Here is a 14,368-nt window from a genome sequence, read left to right as displayed (position 1 = left end):
TTCGCCATTTTATTTGCGAAAATCTACAGGCATAGGAGTGTCTTTACATAAGGTGACTGACAGGAAATGATAAAGTTGTGGGTGTATGGGGGAGTGGAGGGGTGGGTTAGTGGGTGGAGATGTTGATCGGTTTTACTGCTTGGGGAAAGTAACTGTGTTTGAGTCTGGTGGTTTTGGTGTAGCCTTCTCCCTAATGGGAGTGGGACAAACAATCCATGAGGTTACTGGCCCTTTTCTGCCACCCTTCTGTTTACCTGACATTGATGATGAGAAGGCTGGTGCCAGTGATGTGTTGGGCAGTTCTGAGTACCCGGTGTTGAGCCTACCTGTGCACCACAATGCAGTTTCCACACCAAGCAGTGATGCAGCTTGTTAAGAAGCTCTTCACTGCATATTTTTAGAAGGACATAGTCCAGTTCTCTTCAGCCTCCTTAGAGAGTAGAGCTGTTGATAAGCGTTTCTGATTGTGTAGAATGTGTTCTGGGACAATGAGAGGTTCTGCGAGATGTACACTTGCAGGGGTTTGGAAGGAGCTTGCTGCTCTTTCTGACATCTTTAAATATTAGCGTTAATATTACTTTTAACTGCTTCAAAGTTCAAAATAAATTTATTATCAAAGTACATATGAGTCACCAGATATAGTGCATTAAAAATATTCAGTGTAAATCTAATTCTGTACATCAGCTAGGTAACACCGTCCCTACTGTAAAGTATGGTGCAGGTAGCGTCATGTTTTGGCGATGCTTTTCAGTAGCAGGGGCTGGAAATCTGATCAGGATTGATGGAGAGATGAATGTTGCTAAATACAGAGAGGTCCTGGATAAAATCCTGCTAGCCTCTGCCGGAAAGCTTAAACTGGGGACGAAGTTTGTCTTTCAGCAGGACAATGACCCAAAGCACACTGCCAGAGCAACCATGGAGTGGCTTCAGATGAAGAAAATTGATGTCCTTGAGTGGCCCAGTCAGAGTCCTGACTTTAATCCAATTGAGTTTCTCAGGGAAGACCTCAGGATTGCTGTCCACTGCCGCTCCCCAACTAACCTGGCATAGCTTGAGCAATTTTGCAAAGGAGGATTGGGCAAATCTTGCTCCATCATGTTGTGCAAAGCTAATAGAGACTTATCCAAAAAGACTACTGGCTGTAACAGCTGTGAGAGGTGGCTCACTAAGTACTGAGCAAAGGGGGATGAATACTTTTGAACTGCTGACATTTATATTTTTGAATTTTTAGTTTTTCATGCTTTACAATTCTCCCTGTTTTTTGGGCTCTACTGTGAAAAAAGGAGCATGCAATTCACAAATAAAAATTCTCTGTAAAATTGATCAAAATTCCTGGTTGTAATACTCATCTATGTCAACAAAGGGTTGGAGGCTGAATACTTTTACAAGGGACTGTGCTACCCTGAAATTCATTTTCTTGCAGGCATCCACAGGAATTACAAGAAAACACAATAGAATCAATGAAAAGCTACACACAAAGACTGAAAACCGATGTACAAAAGACAAACTGTGCAAACATAAAAATATAAACAGAATAATAATAATTAATGAATAAAATTAAAAACACGAATTGTACAATCTTTAAAAGTGAGTCCCTAGTTTGGGGAATCAGTTCAGTGTTGAGGTGAGTGTCATGCCGGTTCAGGAGTTTGATGGTTGAGGGGTAATACTTCTGTCAGCCACAGCAGACCACTTTTGCAATGGGTTGTTGTCCATTTAAGAAATATGATTTTTCTCTGAGTAATGCATTATTTCTTTCAGTGATAGTAATTGTTTTTTAAACCATCATATTTTTCAAAGTAATTTCTCATCAGAGTCAACTCCCCTCCGCCTTCAAAGTTTCAAATCCTGTATAAAATTATGGTCAGTCTTCTCATAATCAATCATGTCATGCATAAAATAATTTATCACCCAAAGAGACTATGATATATTATTTACATATCTTTGATCTTGTCTTCAGGCATTATTGTCTGTTGACACATTAGCAAGCCTACAGTGTGTTCATGTGTTAATTGTTTTAAGCATGAAAGTAGTGCCTGATTTATGGTGTTTTGTTCAATGAAATGAGCCAAATGTAAACATTGGTTAATGATCCCAAGGCTTGATAAGTGGCTTTCTGCTTTTTAATAATTTCAACTATTCTCCTGCTGCACAGCGCTGGTGTAGCTGTAAGCGAAGAAACTACCTGCTGAAGGGGGAATTCAATTATCAAGGTACCTCTAACTTGGCAGCAACGCTGCAACCCTGGTGAATATCTGGTAAAGATGAGGCTCTCTAAATCCCTCAAAGACTAAAATTGTGTTTCCATATTAATATGGGATTGTGAAATGCCTTCAGCTTAAAATGCAACCAATAAGGGTTCATGGTAGCGTAGCGGTGAGCATAGCGCTTTACAGTAGCAGCTGTACGATTGGGGTGCAATTCTCACCTCTGTCTGTAAGGAGTTTGTACACTCTCCCTGTGACCAGTTGGGTTTTCTCCTGCCACATTCCAAAGACATACCATTATGATTACTGAGTTGTGAGCATGCTCTGTTGGCGTCAGGAGCATGGCAACACTTGTAGACTGTCCCCTGCATAATTCTTGCTGACTTGATTTGACACCAGTGACACATTTTACTATATTTTTCGATGTACCTGTGACAAATAAAGCTGATCTTTAATATACTTTTTCTTCCTTCTGTGCAATAGTTTACAGGTTCTTTATTACGATGAATTTCTCTATGTTGCTTTATATGACCCAAGTGTATAAAATCTACACTATTGTTACTAATCACTTAGATAGTTTGTATTTATTTAGTGCCTCAGGTCTGGCAGTAAATGTGCTTTGCATGCAATGAACTGTCCTGTTCAATAAGCGAATGCAGAATATTTGCCAACAGCATGAATAGTGATAAGATGTAAAGCCTAACTTTTTTCTTGGTGGCAATGTAGAGGCATAGTTGTTGGTTAAGAACCTCCTCCTCTTTAAGTGGTGTCTGTCACAGCCCTTTGACTGTTTAGTAGGTCAAGTGAAAGCAAGAATTTGCATTTATACATTTTTTTATATCTTCAGTGTACGAAACAGTTAATCAGTACTTTTCAATTACATTTATAATATGGACAGTTTTTTAATGTAACAGATTAATATTGGAAACTAGCTGAATAGAATAACCTGAAATAATTACTATGTTGCTAGTAATGAGCAGTAATGTAGTAAAATCTTTAAATTATTAATGTGTCGAGATTGGCATCAACTGTATTTTTACTTCACAATTATTAATTTTGGAATATTCACTTTTAATGTTTTTAATCCTGAAGATCTACCGCAAAATGTGATTACCAGTAGCTGCAATCAGGTTAGAAGTTTACCTTGGAAAGCAAAATTGATTGTCTAATTTGGCCCGAAACATTGACTGTATTTTCCTCCATATATGGCCTGCTGAGTTCTTCCGGCATTTTGTGTGTGGTCTATGTGTACAGCAGAGTTTGTTGTTAACAGGGCTTTCAAGCAACAAAGAGTAGATGGATTGGGCATCTCAGCATCTGTTGGATTGGGTTGGTGTTGAGTTTGTAGGCATCCTTTGGTGAATACATATTTAGCTTCTGGATCTTCATGATGTGGAGTATGTTTGCATTTCCTAGACTAGCCTTTGTTAGATGCTTGTGCATTTGCAGGGTGCACGTGATATCTGATGCTTTTCCATCTTATGGGTCAGTTCACGTGCACGTTAGGTCAGTGCATAAAACTTTCCACCATACTATACTTGTGTGTAGAACCGATCACTTCAACCCTTTGCATTGCAAGTATTTATGAAAACTACTTTCTGTATTTAAGGATATCAGATATTTGGGGAAACTATAATCATGAAGAAAGTAGCAATTCATCAAAAAGAGTTAAAGATTCACTGAAACATACATAGAAATGCATAGCTTGCATTGAGAATGTGCTGGGGGTAGCCCGCAAGTGTCGCCATGCTTCCGCTGTCACGATAGCATGCTCACAACTGACCCTAACCCATGCGTGTTTGGAATGTGGGAGGAAATTGGAGCACCTGGAGGAACCCTACATGGTCACGGGGAGGGTGTACAAACTTCTTACAAGCAGTGGCAGGAATTGAACCCTGATCTTGCACACAGATGCAAGAGATTCGGCAGATGCTGGAAATCCAGAGTAACACATACCAAACACTGGAGGAACTCAGCAGGACAGGCAGCATCTATGGCAATGAATAAAGAGTGGACACTTCAGGCCAAGACCCCTCTTCAGGGCAGGTCCTGAAGAAAGGTCTTGACCGGAAATGTTGACTGTTGATGCTGCCTGACCTGCTGAGCTCCTCCAGCATTTCATATGTGTAACCCTGATCTTACAGCTGGCACGCTGTAAAGTGATGCATTAACCGTTATGCTTCAGTGCCATTGAAAACTACCCAGGGGAAAATGGGAGGAAGCTGGTTAGGCAGAATAACTTACTTTAATTATTGATGATTGGTTAGGTGGCTGAAGATGAGGATCATTAAGATATAGATTTAAAAATGAAATCAATCTTCACAGGAAACTGGTTCAAGCCTATTTTAGTGTGAGGTAGAGGAATCCGAAAATCTTCCACAGGCATTAGGTGGCAGTAGTGTGATATTATTTGTTTGAATGTGGCTCACAGCTACAGCTTTTACAGTCATGGTAAGATGTTGTCATCTGGATCAACCAGGAATATAATTTATTAACTGTCTTGGATTAGGAGTGAAAGAACCTGCCCACTATGATGATGCCAAACACTAGATATGCTTTCTTCTGATGCTGGTTACAGAGTCTGATCGGTTGGGGGCTTGTTCCCTGATTATCTTGGCATTTCTTTGTGCTTGAAGTGAACTATGCCTGACAGCAGTTTAATTCTGGTGTGGACGGGTTGTCGATGTATAAAGACATTTTATCACCAGATCAAAACTTGGAGAGGATATCCTTGGGCCTCAGAGTCTGCATCAGTGCAATCACAGCATTGCACTTTAAAAGAATACCCTGCTACTGATTTTAATAAAAGACTGCAGCTTCCTGTTGTTATTTAAGAGACAAGAAGACACAAGGCAGGTAGTCATTAAACTGAACATTAAAGTGATAAAACACACATTAAATAAAATCTGTAACAATTTCAGGAAGGTTTTGTTTCTAACGTTCCTCTAACTCTGTTAGATCCCCTTTTGTTGTGCACTTTACTCGACTTCTTAGAAGATAATAGATGGTTTCCTAAAAAGAGGAAGGTCCTCTAATTTCTTTTCTTTGCTCCCTTCCTCAATCTCATCTTCCCATTAAAAAATATTGTATACTGAATATAGGAACTCGCTAGTTGAGAGATTAGACTGTTCTGACTGGTGTTACTACAGTATTTACATCAGAATCAGGTTTAATCAGACTCTACCCTTTCACCTGTTTGGCATGGGTAATCCTACCAAGAGCCAAAGTACAGAGCCCTGACTCCAGCCAACATAGTTCTCTGGGTCAGTGAGACACGCAAGCCTCCAAGCCCTGGGACAAGGTTGTGGTCCTCTTGGAGGTTTTCTTTTGCATGGCTCTCATAAGTCATAGTCATAGTCATACTTTATTGATCCCAGGGGGAAATTGGTTAAAAAAGAATTGCTCCTTTTATGATCATTTCAAAACAGCCTGAAGTACTTAACAGTTAATGAAGTACTTTTGAAGAGACAATACTCTTATAAGAATTGCAAAAGCCAATTTATACGCAGCAGAATCACAGAAACAGTAATATAATGATTATTCGATCATCGAAGTTTTATTTTAGTGACATTGAATGGTCTTTGCTGGAACACTGGGTATAACTTGCATGCCTCTCTTTAAAATGGTGCTATGTGATCCTTTATGTCCATCTTGGAGGCTTTGATTTAATGTCTGTTCTGAAAACAACAGAATCTTCAGCAATGCTATAGTCTGGGATATTAGGCTGTATGTTTGTAGCCTATGGAGTGGGATTTTAATCTCCAAGATCAGAAGTTAGTAGCTTCAAGATTTAACAAAGTGGTCAAATTTCCAGAAGATGGTGGCATGCTAGGATTCAGCTCTACTAAGGGGTCAGCCAAAAGTGTTATTGTAATTTTTTAATGTATTATTTACGATCACAAGACCTTAGACATTATGAACTTTAAGTATTGCAGGTCTACTCTGTCAGCATTGCTCTTTGGCTGAGAAACTGAAGAAGCTGGACTTGGTACAGACACTGATTCTGCCTGTGACAAAGGGGCTTCAGTGTGCAAAAGAGGTGTGCGATCTGACAGCAAGTAATTGTTTTAGTTGCTTTTCTTGTGATCACAAGACCCTTTTGGACATTGGTGTTATGGAATGTTGCAAGTCCAATTCATTGGTTTATTGGTGAATGGTGGGGCCGGATGGGGGCCTCAGTTGTAATGAGGACTAACCCTCAAGCTGCGGTGTCGCCTATTTGCAGTTGCCTAAGGGCAGGTGTCAGAGTTGGGTGCTCCACCAGGGCGTTAGAGGTGGTGTGGTGTGGCATCCATGCTGGAGTCAGTGCAGTAGTGAACTGATTCCACAACCTATCAATTCACTTTCAAGGTCTCTACAAATCACCTCAATATTATTTATGTATTAATATTTGTTTCTTTTTGTAATTGCACAATTTGTCTTCTTTTGCACATTGGTCAGTCTTTCTATCTAGCTTTTCATTGATACTATTGCATTTCTTTGTACTACTGTGAATTCCCGCAAAAAAATAAATCTCAGGGATATGGAGATATATGCGTACTTTGATAATAAATTCACTTTGAATTTTGCGTTCTTTTTCCCAAAATGAATCTTAAGGGAAAACTCTTAAGTTTTTGTTAACTGTAAATTTTAACCTCCTTTGGGATTATCATTGAAATAAATAATTATCCTAGATCTTAAAGCCCGATCTTAGACTAGTTCTGAAAAATTGTGTCCAGGCTAAAATTGGGATTCATCATAATCCCTTACTGCAAGATCCTCGCCACCCAGGCCATACTCTTTTCTCACTGCTGCCATCAGGTAGAAGGTACAAGAGCCTCAGGACTTGCACCACCAGGTTTACTACCCACCCACCATCAGCCTCTTGAAGAAAAGGAGGTAACTACACTCACCCGCCCATCCATTGAGATGTTCCCACAACCAGCGATCTCATTTTAAGGACTCATTATCTTGTTATTTCATGTTCTCGTTATTTATTACTATTTATTTATATTTGCATTTGCACAGTTTGTTGTCTTCTGCACTCTACTTGATTTTAGATTCATCCTGTTATAGTTACTTTTCTATAGATTTGCTGAGCATTCCTGCGGGAAAAAGAATCTCAAGGTTTTATGTGGTGACATATATGTACTCAAATAATAAAATTTACTTTGAACTTTAATTCATGTCTTCTAGCTCTTGCTGTCTATAACATCTATGCTTTTCAAACTGTGATAACTAGTGGCCTGGTTTTGCACTATTTTTGTGTAAATGTTACTGTTAATTTTAACGGTCTGTGTGTTTCCACATCTGTTTAAACTTGTGAAATTAACAGACTGCTTGTGATAGACAGAAATGTAGAACTGGAAAAATGTGTTAGTTTTGGGAATTTTGATAATAAAATAACCAAATTAAATGTGAGTAGTTACATTCAGTTTAATATTATGCTTCAGTTTACAAGATTAACCCGTAGCCAACTAAATGTTGACTTGCTTTTTTGGTGTGCCATTGAATACTTTATAGAGCTTTTATAAGGCATGGTTCTAGTGGGTACATAGTACTTTTTTAAAGTTATACAAAGGTTTAGCAGCATTAGACACTGGGAAATGATTGAGTAGAAAATGGAAGTGCAATTTTTGAGCAGGAATAGATTACTCAGCACAAGAAGGTCTGCAGGTGCTGAAAATCCAGAGCAACACACACACATGTTGGAGGTAATTTGTTCACCTGAAAGAGAAATCACTTTTCATGCTATCAGGTTGGAGGGTACCCAGACAGAATATGAGGTGTTACTCCTCCACTCTGAGGGTGACCTCATCTTGGCACCTGATCGACATGTCGGAATAGGAATGGGAATCGGAATTAAAATGCTTGGCCACCAGGAAGTCCGGCTTGTGGCAGAAGTTGTGGGGTGCTTAACAAAGTGGATCCCAGATTACGATGGGTCTCACCAATGTAGAGGAGGCCTCATTAGGAGCACTGGACACAATAGACAACCTCAGCAGATTCGCAGACGAAGTGTTGCCTCACCTGGAAGGACTGTTTGAGGCACTGAATGGAGGTGAGAGGGGAGGTGAATAGGCTGGTGTAGCACTCTGATTGTCCTCTGTTGCTGGATAAAAATCATGGGTGATTTGATGTAACTCCATTCCTGTATTACAACCTTCCCTGGTAATCTTCCATCTCCTCGCTTCTCAAGAATTTTTCTCTGTTTATTGGAGTTTCCTTACCAGGCTATGATGCAGCCTGACAGAGTTCTTACCATTGTACATTTGTAGAAGTTTGTCAGTGGAGGGAAAGGGTTCTTGGGGTCCCCCAAAGTTGTGCACAGGTTGTTAGGTGCGTGGTGTGTTGACCTTCATTAGTCAGGGCATTGAGTTCAGAACTCGCGAGCTCTATAAAACTCTGGTTAAACCACACTTGGAGTATTGTGTTCAGTTTTGATCAGTTTTTAAGGATGTGGAAACTTTTCAGAGGATGCTGCCTCAATTGGGGAACATGACTTATGAGGGAAGAGAGAGTGAGCTAGGGCTTTTCTCTGTGGAGTGAACTAGGGTGAGAGGTGACTTGGTAGAGGTGTACAAGATGATAAGAGGCGTAGATCAAGTGGACAGCCAGAGGTAGGGCAGAAAAAGGCTGATATGTATGAGAGGACAGAATTTTAAGATGATTGGGGGAAGTATAATGGAGATGTCAGAGGTGGGTTTTTTACAGAGAAAATGGTGGGTGCATGGAACGCATTGCCAGGGGTGGTAGTAGAGGTAGGTACATTAGGAAGATTTAAGAGACTCTCAGATAGGCACATGGATGAAAGAAAAATGGAGGGCCATGTGGGAGGGAAGAGTTAATTTGGTCTTAGTGTAGGTTAAAGTGTAGAAACTATTACACTGAAAGCTCATGAGGTCAGGAATGTGCATCTACAAGAAATATTTACGTACAATACAGAAACTAGTGTTACTTACATGTATTGCCGTGATAGAAAAGTTGCTGGAGAATTTGCATGTGGGAAGAAGTGAAGTGATATTCGTAAACTTGACTTTTTAAAGTGTCATTTAGCTAGTAAATCACATGGTGTGCAAAAGCTCCAGCAAGAAAATTCTTCATTATCCACTACAGGCCTACAACATATGCTTTGTGAGAGTGCAGATGAACGAGAGCGAAAACGATCAAACCCTGAGATCGAAGTTCTTGTTGACAGTTATTTTATTTCTTTTAAACAATGAAAAACAAACTTGGTTTGGAAGTTTGTTATCCTTAGATTAGCTTCAGGTTTACTTCCACTTAAAAATTCAGTGCGCACGTATTGTAATCACTGCGCAAAAAATTGCACAGCACAAGATTTTTGTGCACACTGGTCATTACAAATTAGAGGGAACATTGGTCTGTACTGTATTTTACTGTTTCCTTTGATGACATAATTAATCTACATAAACTTCTAAGGCAGTAGAGATGCTGGCCAGGCTTCTTCACTGTGGCATCTCTCGTTCTACTTTCTTAGCTGTTTGGGGAAATTACGTGAAGTTTTTCAACTATTGGAAAAACCCAGTACCCTTGATATCTTGGTCAACATTCTCCCCTCAGCTACATCATCTATACATTGATTAAATTCTCAGTCATCTCAGTTGATGTGTGGGATGTTACTATGCACAAAATATAAATTACATGAATATCTTTGACTGCATCTCCTGAATTTGTTGCTTGCAAATTGTTTCAGTATAAATGGATAACACACACTCAGTGGCCATTTCATTAGGTACACCCGTTCACCTGCCTGTCAATGCAAATATCTAATCAGCCAATCAAGTGGTAGCAATTTAGTGCATAAAAGCATGCAGACATGGTCAAGGGGTTCAATTGCTGCTCAGACCAAACAGTAGAATGGGGAAGCAATGTGATCTCAGTGATTAACTGCCATGTGATTGTTGGTGCCAGACAGGGTGGTTTAAGTATCTCAGAAATTGCTGAAGTCCTGGGGGAATGGTGCAAAAATCAAAAAAAGAACATCCAGTGAGTGATAGTTCAGTGGGTAAAACACAATGTTAATAAGAGAGTTCAGAGGAGAATTAACTTATTGAGATCCAGCATGAGAGGCCCTTACGGCCCTTTGATCCACGCCATGCAGCAATTGCCAGTTTAAGCCTAGCCTAATCAAGGGACAATTTACAATGCCCAATTAACCTACCACCCATACATCTTTGGACTGTGGGAGGAATCCAGAGCTCTTGGAGGAAACCATGCGGTCATGGGGAGAATGTATGAACCTCTTAGAGATAGTGGCGGAAATTGAACCCAGGTTGCTGGTACTGTAAAGTGTTGTGCAAGCTACAATGCTATCATACTGCCCCATGGCCAGACTGGTTCATGCTGACAGCAACTCAAATAATCATTCATTATAATGGAGGTGTGCAAAAGAGCATCTGTGAACAAACAACTCGTTGAACTATGAAGCGGATAGGCAACAGCATCAGAAAACCACACCGGGTTACATTCCTGTACCTAATAAAGTGGCCACTGAGTGTATATTCCATCTCAGTCATTTATAACAGATGAAGGAATTACAAAACTACATTTGAATATCGAATTAAGCAGTGCAAGTAATTAACTTGTAGTGCTGCTTCTAGTCTAGTATAGGTGCAGTTACCTTGTGACATTTCAGTAGTTTATTCTCTCAGCAGTTAACAGGCAATGTTGCTTGGGGAAAACTGAGATTCTACTGCAGTCTTATTAATTTGACAGAATGATCAATTAAAGAAAGAAAAACTCAGAAGTGTTGACAGAACGTTTTATCTAATTGGGGCCAGATGAACCAACGTGCCCACAGAGCAAGGTGTAGACAAATGCTTGGGTGCAAATAACTGACCTCCACATTTCATTTAATCAAGCCAATTTTTTAAATGTTGCACAATTTCAGAATATTTTAACCATGTTTTTCCCGTATCTGTTTGAGGTTTGTCATTTCAGCAGCTGCACAATGTGATAGAGATCTTCTTTAAAAAACGTTTGGGGATCTTAAAAAAAAGTTGCATTTAGGCTTGAAATAGAGCTTCGTGGGCAAAGATAATGCAGCAGGCACTTGTTGTCAAACTGGGTCCTGTGAACAGAATACTTCATGCACCTAAGGTCAGACTTAAGTACTCCAAGGTCACTTAGGTACATCAAGGCATATATAAGGACTAAGGAATAATGTGCCACCACTGAGGTTTTGTTGCTAGGACAACAAGGTGTTTATGGTACTGCTTACCTCTGCTAAGCTCTGTGTGCATTTTGAATTATATTTTATTAATTTTGTTATATGTGCTGTGTTTGACATATGTTTTGTGGGTGCACTGTGGTCTGGAGGAACGTTGTTTCATTTGGTTGTATATATGTACAGTCAGATGACAATAAACTTGAACTTGATTTAGTAGCAGGATACATTTCAAGGCCCTGTGGTAGCAGTAATTCTGCTCCTATAACTTATGGATTTATAAAGCAGAGGTTGATAGGGGTTTAAGAGTTACGGGGAGAAGTGAAGAATGGGGTGTAAAAAAAATCAGTCATATTTGAATGAAATTAGATGGGCCAAATAGCCTAACTCTGGACCAACTGGGAAAATGGCAGATGGAATTTAATGCAGAGAAGTGCAAGGTGTTGCGCTTGGGGAGGGTCAACTTGGCTAGGTCTTACACAGTGAGCAATAGGGCACTGAGGAGCGTGGTGAAACCGAGGGATCTAGGAATACAGGTCCATAATTCATTGAAAGTTGTGTCACAGGTAGGTAGGGCCATAAAGAAAACTTTTGGCACATTGGCCATCATAGGTCAAAGTAATCGTGTTGTTATGTTGAAGACAGTGGTGAGGACTAATCTGGAGTATTGTGTCAGTTTTGGTCACCTACTTACAGGAAAAATGTAAGTAAGGTTGAAAGACTACAGAGAAAATTTACAAGGACATTGCTGGGACTGGAGGACCAGAGTTATAAGGAAGGATTGAATAGGTTAGAACTTTATGCGTTGGAACGTAGAAGATTGGAGGGAGAATTGGTAGCAGTATAAAAAATGAAGAGGTATAGATAAGGTTAATTGCAAGCAGGTTTTTTCCACTGAGGTTGTTGGGACTACAATCAGAGGTAATGGGTTAAGGGTGAAAGGTGGAAAGTTTAAAGGAAACATGAGGGGAAATTTCTTCACTCAGAGGGTCTTGAGAGTGTAGAACAAACTGCCAGTGCAAGTGGTGTATATGAGCTCTATTTCAACACTTAAGAGCTGAGAGTGTAGAACAAACTGCCAGTGCAAGTGGTGTATATGAGCTCTATTTCAACACTTAAGAGAAGTTAGGATAGGTACTGTGCATGGATGGTAGGAATATGGAGGGCTATGGTCCTCGTGCAGGTCGATGGCAGTTGGTAGTTTAAATGGTTTGGCACAGATGAGAGGTACTGAAGAGCCTATTTCTGTGCCTCCATGGTTCTGTATCAATTCTAGTTTGGAATGTGAAAATAATAAGTTTAGAATGATTTTTCAAGATTCAAGATTGTTCGCTGTCATTCTTTGGTGCACAAGTGTAAAGGAGATCAAGTGGTTGTTCCTCAGATCCGATACAGCATAAAAAAAGCATGAAGAACACAATAAATATAAATACTTAAGTTTAGCTTATATATTGATTGTATGTACATAAAGTAAAGCTAGGCACAGAAGGATCTGTGCGTAAGGTGATTGTCAGGAAATGATTATGAAGTACGTTAGTCGGTGGAGGTGTTGATCATCCTTGCGGCTTGGGGGAGATCACTGTTTTTGAGTCGTCTGCTCCTGGGGTGAATGCTGTGTATCCTCTTCCTTTTTATGGGATTGGGACAGCAGTCCTGAGCAGTGTGGGTGGGGTCCTTTATGATAGTGCTACCCTTTTTCTGGCACATTTCTTTATATAAAGTACTTGGGCAGATATATGTAGCTAAGGTGCCTATGACTTTTGCATAATACTATAGTAACTTTATGTATCATACTGTACCTCTGCCACAAAAATAAAAAAAATTCATGACATTTGTGAGTGATGATAAAGCAGATTCCGATATGGGTCTGTGTTGTGGACAGGGAGAGGGGAATCATAGTTGGGAAAAGGTGAATGGAGAGGGGAGGGAGTGGGAAGCACCAGAGAGACATTCTGTAATGATCAGTAAACCAATTGTTTGGAATCAAATGACCAAGTGACCTCCAGCACTCCTTCTCTGCCATTTCTCCCACACCATTCTCATGGAATTCCACCCTCACCATTCCCAACATCCTTTCCTCTTTCCAAATTTACAAACTCGCTCTCTGCTCCACGTTGACAAATACAGTACTGTGCAAGGGTCTTGGGCACCATAGCTTCATATATGTGAATAAGACTTGCACGGTACTGTATGTTCTTGATAGCGGGTAGGCTAGTGCTGGTGATGCATTGGGCATTTTTAACTAACTGTGTAGAGCCTTTATGGTTGGTGGGAGTATTTGGGGAGAAGGGGTGTGCAGGTAATTTTCTACACTTGCCTTAACTTGGTTTTCTCTATTTACTGACAGTATACTCAGTGGGTACTTAATTATGTACAGGAGTGGAATCCAATGTGGTCTTCTGCTCCTGCAGCTCATCCTCAGCAAAGTTTGATATGTTGTGCATTCAGAGATACTCCTCTGCATAATGTTGTAATGTGTTTCGCCTTCATGTCAGCTTGAACCAATCTGGCCATTCTCTCTGATCTCTTTCTTTAACAAGGCATTTTCACCCACAGAGCTGCCGCTCACTTCATGTCTTTTGTTTTTTGCACTGTTCTCTGTAAACTCTAGAGACAACTGTACATGAAAATCCCAGGAGATAGAACAAAAAACATAGTACAGTACAGCAAAGGAACAGGCCCTTTGGCCTACAATATTGTGCCAAACTAAATAAATTAGCAATTAAATGGTCAACTAAACTAATTTTTTACGTCTACACAATGTTCATATCCGTCCATTTTCCTCACATTCGTGTACCTATCTAAACATTTCTTAAAAGCCTCTTAATGTATCTGCCTCTACCACCACCATGCAACATGGGAATATGCTGTGTAAAAAAAACTTATCTTTAACACCTCCTTTAAAATTACCCCCTCACCTTAAGTGGATGCCCTCTTGTACTTGACGTTATAATTCTGGGAAAAAGATACTGTCTATCTATACCTCTCATAATCT

The 14,368-nt window shown here is 39.9% G+C and overlaps 1 protein-coding gene across 2 annotated transcripts in view; it reads left to right on the top strand.

Annotated features, from left to right (window-relative positions):
- Positions 1-14,368, top strand: part of dnajc24 (DnaJ (Hsp40) homolog, subfamily C, member 24) — a 52,242-nt gene that overhangs the window by 3,756 nt on the left and 34,118 nt on the right. The window lies entirely within an intron of this gene.

This window comes from Mobula birostris, chromosome 11 (genome assembly GCF_030028105.1).
Source record: "Mobula birostris isolate sMobBir1 chromosome 11, sMobBir1.hap1, whole genome shotgun sequence".
Classification (NCBI taxonomy): domain Eukaryota; kingdom Metazoa; phylum Chordata; class Chondrichthyes; order Myliobatiformes; family Myliobatidae; genus Mobula; species Mobula birostris.
The sequence above is the reverse complement of the archived record's forward strand: the minus strand, read 5'-3'. Positions and strand labels throughout refer to the sequence as shown.